Source organism: Triticum aestivum, chromosome 6A, assembly GCF_018294505.1.
Source record: "Triticum aestivum cultivar Chinese Spring chromosome 6A, IWGSC CS RefSeq v2.1, whole genome shotgun sequence".
In the NCBI taxonomy this organism is placed as follows: Eukaryota; Viridiplantae; Streptophyta; class Magnoliopsida; order Poales; family Poaceae; genus Triticum; species Triticum aestivum.
Window position 1 is genome coordinate 386545993 of NC_057809.1, and position 10031 is coordinate 386556023.

Sequence of the window (10031 nt, forward strand, 5' to 3'; positions counted from 1 at the left end):
CAGAGGAGGCGGTGCGAGGCAGCTGCGACGGAGGAGCAGCAACAGCAGGCCAGCAGTAGCAGCAGCACAACAACAACAACTACGGGATGGTGCGGGGGCAGCAGCAGCGCAATGGCGGGCGGCAGCGCGTCTCGGGCGCCTTGATGGAGCAGCGCGGCGTGAGGACGAGCAGGCAGGGCGGCGGAGCGGGGCAGCACGGGCGCGCGGCCGGCGCACCACGCCCAGGCGGACGCGGACAGGGGATGGGTTGGGCGTGTGGGTACGGCAGGGGGAACCCAGGTCGCGGGCTGGCGCAGTGAGCGCTCCAGAGGCGAGCGGGCACACGGAGCTCCAGGGCAGCACGACAGGTGCGGGGAGGACGTCGACACGGCGAGCGGGTGCGGTGGAGCGAGGCAGAGGAGAAGAAGGGGGCTCACAAGGGATTGCAGGGGTACGGTCAGCGGTGCTCGGGGAGGAGGTCAAGGAGGCCACAGCGAGGTCGATCCGGCGACGACAGTGAGCTTCGAGGCGCCGACGAGGAGCGACGGGGTGGCGCGCGACATTGGTGTTGGCGGGGTCGAGGCGCAGCTGCCTCCCGATCCAGACGAGGGAGGAGCGAGGCGTGCGGCGGGGTCGAGGCGGCAAGGGCGGAGCAGCGCTGGAGACGACGAGCGGCGTCGGGGGACCCCGACGGCGAGGTGGGCACCAGGGTCGGAGCCCGATCCGGATCGAGTGGGAGTGAGGGAGGAGAGGGGATCGTGCGGGGGAAAGTGGGGGTGTGCGCTAGGTTCCCCCGGGGATGGGGGCCATGTAGGCCAGGCGCGGGGTGGGTCGGCTGGTCAGCTGGGCCGGCCGACTAGCCGGTTAGGACGAGGCCCAGTTGGCCAGGGGGTTTTGTTTTATTTTTATCTGTTTTTCTTTCTTTTCTGTTTCTTTTAATAATTAATTTATTTTAGTTTTAGTAAAATACTAAAGTGGCACCTAATTAGATGCTACAAATTAGGCCACTGCCACAATAGTTTATTACCTATAACAATTTTAGATTTGAAATTGTTTATTATTTTAAAAGCATTTAAATAATTGTATTTGCTACTATTTTATTCATTTTAGAGTATTTAAATATTTTATAAAAGTGTGGTTTCTCCATCAATATTATCCATGATTTATTTGTCACCTTGAGAACACTTTAGTTTTGACTTTTGAAAACTTTAATTGTTTGACTTGATTTTGAATTTGAATTTTGAATCGGTTTTTGAACTAACCCGAAATTAACTACAATGACAAAGGTGACGTGGCATCATTAACGGGGGATTACTGTAGCCTAATTATCCGGGCGTCGCACTACCATAAGGAGCATTCATTTCCCCCACCATACATTATTTTGCTCTCTTTATAGGTAGATGCATTAACGGTAAGGACGAGGCATGTCACGTGTGCGTTCCCGATCTTTGTGTTCTCAAGAGTGATGTATGCAGCGACCCGACCTCAAATGGTCAAGCCTCTGTGTATATGTGCCATCCCTGGATCGGTATGCTGGCACACACAGTACATCAATGTATATATCAAAGTGCAATCACATGTATAAATAATATAAAACTGACCTATACCTCATAAGTCCTAGCCGAAACAAACATAAGGGTGTGGAGTCCCATCAACGCCAACAGCAAGTTGAGTGTAGACTGTAACCCTATAATGTAACTCTTACTCATCGTAGAAAATTCCTGCAACATAAGACGCTGCAACCCTGTAGGTCAGTACATTGAATGTACTGGCAAGTCACATCATAAGAATAACGAACCTATTTGTACATGCAATTTGGCTGGTGGAAAACTCTAAGTTTAGCTTTTGCATAAAGCTAGTTTTTTTCCTAGAATAAAAGATATTTTTCTACCACTACTGTATAGCATAGGATGAGTTGGTAAACCCAACTCAATCCATCCCCAAAGTTTCATTTAAAACCCAACTGTTTAATTAAGAGTGATGAGATCTCCTAGCATTTCCACTACTAGATGCTCAAGTTGTCCGTAACCGGGGACACGGCTAATCGATTAGGTTTTAACACTCTGCAGAGGTTTGCGCACTTTTCCCCACAAGAATCGATCGCCTCCCTTGAAGTTCTCGAACTGCCTGGCGTTTGAGAACAGGATGACCGAGACATAGTCTTTCTAAAATGTCCCCCCTTAACCCATGGATAGGCCGGTACACCTACATCATTCTACATCTGCTAGCCCATCCCGGAAGGGTCACACTATCTACTCAACTAAGCTAGAGCCCATATTGGCTTTTGGCTGCACACGTAATCTTCTAGACATGAGAATACGATTGATCTCTTTGAGCCTGGGCGGCCGACCACTAGTGGTGCACCACCATGGATTAACCATGCATGCTCCCACTGTACTTCGCCACAATTCAAACCAAATAATGCCCAGGTAGTTCATTAAGTTATCTTGGTTCTACTTACTACTTTGTCACTCATGTCTCACCATGTTCGCTTCCCAAACCACGTCTACATTTAGCGAGGCAAAAATAAACTTACACGATGGTGACAAGGATGTATAGATCAGACCTACCTCAATGAACTACTAGGTAACGGCATAGCCATCTGGCAACAATAAATCCTACCATGCAATCCTACCACAAAAGGACTAAGTGCATAATATAAACATAGGTAATTGGAAGAATTGTCAAATGCGAACTTGCCTGGTAATAGTTGATGAAGATTATATCGCTCTCAGAAATTTACTTAATAGAACTATTCGTCACTCTCCAATGAAAATCTATAAAGTCAAACATTGCACTCACATAAGCAATCGTTTCAGAGAACCAAGAAGAACATGCAAAGCAAAAAGTCTTGGAAAAACCAAATGAACATTCAACACAGTTAACTAGCATGGAAATATCCTAAGTGCAAAACAACATGTGACATAGGGTGCAAAGATGTGATGTGGACCACAGTGCATACTAGGCATACGAGTAAAACTACTATGGACAGATCCTAATGTGTGAAAAATATCGTGAGATAGGACCAAGTGATAGGGTTTGGCAACGGTGACACGGTGCAAAAATAATCACATCAATCGGAGCTAGGGTTTAGGAGATATGGCCATTTGAAGTTCGAATTCAAATCTGAATAAAGTTCAATTTGAATTTGGAAAATTTTTACAAACATGATGCTACTGGATAGATCTAATGATGACGAAGAATCTGCCGCTGGTTTCATCGAATTTGGAGTTACAGTTAAAAAGATACGGCTATCCGAAGTTCACGGACTAATCTGTAAAACTCAGGGACTTGACTGTGAAAGTTTTATTTGCGACCAGGTCCCTGGCCACGTGGCGTCTCCCGGCTGGCTGAGCAGCGTTCGCGGCTTAGGCTAAACGGCGAACGACCACTAAATAAGCAAAACACTATGCGGTTGGTAACAAAAAAAACCAACCATCGGTTTAACCAAAATCGTTCGGTTTAACTAAAACCGGATTAACCGATCTAATACAAAAAAAACGAACGGGGAGAAGCGGGCAGCTCACAGCAAGTGAGGGCGGCGAACAGGGGCGGCGGTGCTGGCGTCACGCGGCGGACTCGTGCTCTATCCCGAGCCTGAGAGGCGGGAGGTTAGGGACGATGGGGCGGGGTCCTACCGGTCAGTGGCGGCGGCGGTAGCGAGCGATGAGAGACGAGGGGTGGGCGAGCGATGCGAGTAGCGCTCGGGCGCTGGGCTAGCCTGGCCAGGGCCGGTTGGGTGCGCTCCTGGGCCGAAGTTGGCTAGCAGCTGGCTGGGCCGCGGGGTGCTCTTGGGCCGAGCTGGCCTCGGTCCACGTGGTGTGTGTGTGTGTGTGTTTTGTTAAAAAAACACAAAGGAAAACTGTAGCAGAATAAAAAATAAAATAAAATAAAATAAAAAATTTCGTAGGCATATTATATATCAAAATGCTCAGAAAAATACCAAGAATAAGATGAACTATTTTCCAAGTTCAAATAAATTCCAAAAAAATTCATAAAAGTCAAACAGTGCTACTGTTGCATTTAATATCAATAAAATCATTTTTTAATTGCAAAATGATTTCAATTTTATTTTCTCCTAATTTTTCGTTGAAGGGAATCATTTTATCCTTATTTCCATTTATTTATTTTTAGGAGAAAAATAATTTGAATTAAAACTAAATAACTTCCAAGAGGATTTGAATTTGGAATTTGAAACAACTTCAAATGGAAAATGAGTTCCAAATAACTTCAAAGTGACTTACAAATTATTTATTTGAAACTCCCAACTCTCTTTCTTCAATTTTGAAGAAGTCATTTTATCTTCCCTCATGAACTCATTGAGTTGCTTAAAGTTTCTATTTTTGAATATCTCAAATGGAATTCAAATCATTTCAAACCCCTCTTCATTTCTTTAAATGGAAGAAGTCATATTATTTTCACTCCAGGGTTTTGTGATGAAATGGGTTTGAATTCAGGGAGATCAAAATGTAAGATGAAAAGTTTTGGGAAAGTCCTTTTATTCCCTCTCATGCAACCTTCAAAAGTTTCAATTTCCACTCAATCAATCACACAACAAACAAACAAACAAACAATCATAATTATTTATTTAATATAACATTCCAAAATTTAAAATTTTGGGATGTTACAAACTACCACCCTTAAAATGAATCTCGTCATCGAGATTCGGAGAGGCTAGAAAGAAGGTTAGGTTTGGGGGTTCTCCTTGAAAATCCATTAATCAACACATGGTATGGGGTGCTACCACCCTTACAAGCATGGTCACGGTTCCAACAAAACTCATGTACTCCATCCTTTGCGTTGACGGTGTCGGTCTTCTCATATTCTCCGAGATAACTCCTTCACTTTTGCTCTTCTGGTAAGGGCATGGCCTTTTCCTCAAAATCAGGAGTCCTTGCATCAAAATAGGATCCTTCTGAGACTTGACAGGTCTGGCACCAATGCTAAACAACTATCGAAAACCCCATGGTGGTCGACAATTTTTTGGTTTCTCCTGTAGGAAATGGGTCTGGGTTGAACCTCACCACATAACCTATGATTGGCAATAGGTGCCTGTACAGGGTTTCCATCGTCCTACCGTTCTAAGGTTTTTGGCTTATCGCGTCGACACTCTTCTAGGGTTTTAAGGCTCTCTGATTTTCTATCAACATATGATAGCTCATGATAGAAGTCCCCGGTATGGGGGCTAATCCATCCCATACTTGAATCATTACCACATACGCAGATAGTGAATCACGTTTTCTAACACTTGGGCATCCTCACAAGCATTGCAGAACTTCTCTTCTCCATGAACTGGGTTCGGATAAATCCATTTGTTCTGCAAGCCAAACAAAATCTCTATCGCTTCTTCACAACTCTCGGGTTTACGTAACCTCCTATGGAACGTGTGCTGATGAAATCACAGCTTCCTTCAGAATTCTTTTCTTCAACAAAATTGTGCTTGTTTCCTTATCAAATCCTGGGTCCTGTGGGTTATGGCCCACTTCAACACTTGTATATCTTTAACTCATCCTTGGAGTTACTATTGTTCCATATTCTGACATTACATCTCCTTTAAATCCAATAGTACTTCATTACTTCATACTCTTGGGGTAACCATCATAACTAAAACCAAACTCCAACTCATTTGTCCAAACTCCACTCTATGGAATACTTTTTCTTTTCCATTGGTCAAGTGTTCACACAGACAAGTATCGCCAAAAAAATGCACTGATTCATCCATAATTCATATTCTCTTCATATCAAATCCTTTATTACATCCTTAACCACTACTCAAAACTCAAATTTCAAAAGTACTCTAGTACAAAAGCTGCCATCCACATAGTTTGGTATGGTCAAGCATTACTTCCATCTTTATTCATTTGCCCTTATTGAAGATGCTTCAGTCCCACTAGAATTGTGTGATGTGATCCTTCAAATCATCGATGTTTTGCTTCATCGTTGTGGCCATGAGCTTCATCTCCATCATCTCTGCATGTACCTCCCTCAAGTATTCCTGAGTGTGACGGAGTCTTGCTTCTAGCATTTCCCCAATCTGACATATGGCTTCCATAGCAGCTTCACGAACAGAGTCGAAGAATGTTGCTCGTGGTACTCGAGAGATGAAAAAGTATTGACCCATAGTCTCTGGGCAAATTCCCTTCACACGGTGGAGGTGTACCTCCACATACCAAAGTTCAACTCCCTTCCCCATGAAAGGATAACCCTTGTAAACTGCATCTCCTTCAAGATGAATATGCTTCATCATGTCCTTCAGGATCTTTGGGTAATCCTGATCACTAGTCAGGGTCATGATCATTTCCGGGCCCTTGAGAAAAGACTCGTAAAGGGTTGTCATCTGCAGGTATAAGATAGAAGGGGTACTCAGGATACTATATGTATTTCCTTGGGTGAAATGTGGTTATTTTTCGAGGAAAGGTTTGGGGCCAGCTTGTCCATGGGTTCAAGGTTTAAGTCTGGGTGACATAGTGAGAGAGGCACTCACAATCAACCAACAACTCATAACATTTCATATGAGATTCCAAACACCTCGACTTTTATTGCTTCATGAGCTATTACAATTTCCATTTCACAACTCAACTCAACATCCCCAACGAAAATAAAAGTGTGTTCCAACTTTATTACATGCTTTATTCCAATATCAAGATCTCAACTACTCTGCTCAAGATCTCCTCGGGTCTGAACATTCTCTGGCAAAATGTTCTACTCCTTTGCAGCATAAACAAATGACTTCAGACAAATCCAGGGGCTTCCTGGTGGTTATCTTGGCTCCTTGGGTTCTTGGCTTCCTTTCTGGGCATTTGCTAGCATAATGACCTAAATCCTTGCACCTGTAACAAGTGATATGACTTAGGTCCTTTTCTGTAGAAATTGGGTTGTTCTGGGGATACATGCTCTTTCTCTTCCTCAACTTCTTCGTTCCGATCAATTCTTATATCTCTTGTCGATCAAACTCCACTTCTTCTGTCGGGAAGTCTCCCAGATACTCTTGGCTTTGCTTCGTGCAATACAATGAAAAATGTCCTTCTTCTCCACATGAATAGCAAGCATTGGAGTAAAATCTATTTACGCTTTCTCCATCAGGGTCGTTAGCATCTTCCTTCATCATAGGTTCTTTTAAACTTTCCTTGAGGGCTTCTTTCACTGCTTCCTTCTGCTGCTTAGTAATTTCTTGTACCTTGGGATAAATATGACACTGGGCAGGGTAGTGTGTAGTTCCTTCACACAAGAAATAAGTAACCTTCATGGTTGGACATTCTTCAACTTGGTGATTTCCTTCACAATGAGGGCATCCATCCTTGTGTTCTTCATGGGTGTGTCCTATTTCTCCACATATCTTGCAGGCACAAGGTTTCTTCATCGGATTATCACCGTGCTTCCGGATAAGATGGGATCCCAGTAGAGTTTTCTTCAATTCCTCCCAAGTTTTTTCTCCATTACATCCTTGTATGGCCTGATGCATTTTCCACCAGGTTGCAGCACTTTTTGTAAAGTATTGAAGAGCGTATTGAACCTCATACTTCCTTGCAACCAAATTGCTCCTGAAGTGATTCTCCATGTTTTGAATCCATAGCTCTGCCTCCAACTGAGTGACCGGTTCAGAGAATACAAGTCCATCTTCATTCATCATCTATTGGGTCCAAGGGTTTTGTGATGAGATAAGAGGGATAGAGAGATACACACGGTACACACAATATAGTTTTGAAAATAAGTTTTTGTTGTGGCTGTCAGGAAAAACATCAAACAATGACAGCTCACAAACATCGCATCTAACGTGAGTATACAACAAGGGTTTGGTCCTCTAAAGTTCATATAAATCTTGGAATTCTTCAATGTCTTCAAATTCTTCGAGTCTTTAACTATTGTAGCTTCAACTCTTCTAATGTATGTTGAAGTCCTCTTTTACACTAAAGCGGTCCTCAGTTGTCTGATATCTTGCCTTCCTCGGAGTGGTCTCATCACTTGATCCTTCGTGTGGTCAAAGGGAAAAGGGGTATTGTCTACCTATTTGGGGTAAAAGGAAAGATTTGATAAATCTCAAAAAGAAGAGAGGTAAAGGATCTTTTTGAAATTAAGTTTTAGATAAATCATTTCCTAAGGGCTTTCCAGTTTCTAGGGTCACGTCCTGCAGTCAACATGTGCTCTAATACCATCTCTGTAGCGACCCGACCTCAAACGGTCAAGCCTCTATGTATCTGTGACATCCCTGGATCGGTATGCTGGCACACACAATACATCAATGTATATATCAAAGTGCAATCACATGTATAAATAACATAAAACTAATCTATACCTCATAATTCTCAGCGGAAACAAACATAAGGGTGTGGAGTCCCATTAACGCCAACGGCAAGTTGAGTGTAGACCGTAACCCTACAACGTAACTCTTACTCGTCGTAGAAAATTCCTGCAACATAAGACGTTGCAGCCCTGTAGGTCAGTACATTGAATGTACTGGCAAGTCACATCATAAGAATAATGAACCTATTTGTACATGCAATTTGGCTGGTGGAAAGCTCTAAGTTTAGTTTTTGCATAAAGCTAGTGTTTTCCTAGAATAAAAGATATTTTTATACCACTACTGTATAGCATAGGATGAGTTGGTAAACCCAACTCAATCCATTCCCAAAGTTTCATTTAAAACCCAACTGTTTAATTAAGAGTGATGAGATCTCCCAGCATTTCCACTACTAGATGCTCAAGTTGTCCGTAACCGGGGACACGGCTAATCGATTAGGTTTTAACACTCTGTAGAGGTTTGCGCACTTTTCCCCACAAGACTCGATCGCCTCCCTTGAAGTTCTCGAACTGCCTGGCGTTTGAGAACAGGATGACCGAGACATAGCCTTTCAAAAATGTTCCCCCTTAACCCACGGATAGGCCGGTACACCTACATCATTCTACATCTGCTAGCCCATCCCGGAAGGGTCACACTATCTACTCAACTAAGCTAGAGCCCATATTGGCTTTTGGCTGCACACGTAAGCTTCTAGACATGAGAATACGATTGATCTCTTTGAGCCTGGGCAGCCGACCACTAGTGGTGCACCACCATGGATTAACCATGCATGCTCCCACTGTACTTCGCCACCATTCAAACCAAATACCGCCTAGGTAGTTCATTAAGTTATCTTGGTTCTACTTACTACTTTGTCACTCATGTCTCACCATGTTCGCTTCCCAAACCACGTCTACATTTAGGGAGGCAAAAATAAACTTACACGATGGTGACAAGGATGTATAGATCAGACCTACCTCAATGAACTACTAGGTAACGGCATAGCCATCTGGCAACAATAAATCCTACCATGCAATCCTACCAAAAAAGGACTAAGTGCATAATATAAACATAGGTAATTGGAAGAATAGTCAAATATGAACTTTCCTGGTAATAGTTGATGAAGATTATATCGCTCTCAGAAATTTACTTAATAGAAATATTCGTCACTCTCCGATGAAAATCTATAAAGTCAAACATTGCACTCACATAAGCAATCATTTCAGAGAACCAAGAAGAACATGCAAAGCAAAAAGTCTTGGAAAAACCAAATGAACATTCAACACACTTAACTAGCATGGAAATATCCTAAGTGCAAAACAACATGTGACATAGGGTGCAAAGATGTGATGTGGACCACAGTGCATACGAGTAAAACTACCATGGACAGATCCTAATGTGTGAAAAATATCATGAGATAGGTCCAAGTGATAGGGTTTGGCAACGGTGACACGATGCAAAAAGAATCACATCAATCAGAGCTACGGTTTAGGAGATATGGCCATTTGAAGTTCGAATTCAAATCTGAATAAAGTTCAAAATTGAATTTGGAAAAAGTTTACAAACATGATACTACTAGATAGATCTAATCATGATGAAGAATTTGCCGTTGGTTTCATCGAATTTGGAGTTACGGTTAAAAAGATACGGCTATCCGAAGTTTAGGGACTAATCTATAAAACTCAGGGACTTGACTATGAAAGTTTTATTCGCGACCAGGTCCCTGGCCATGTGGCGGCTTCCGGGTGGCTGAGCAGCGTTCGCGGCTTAGGCT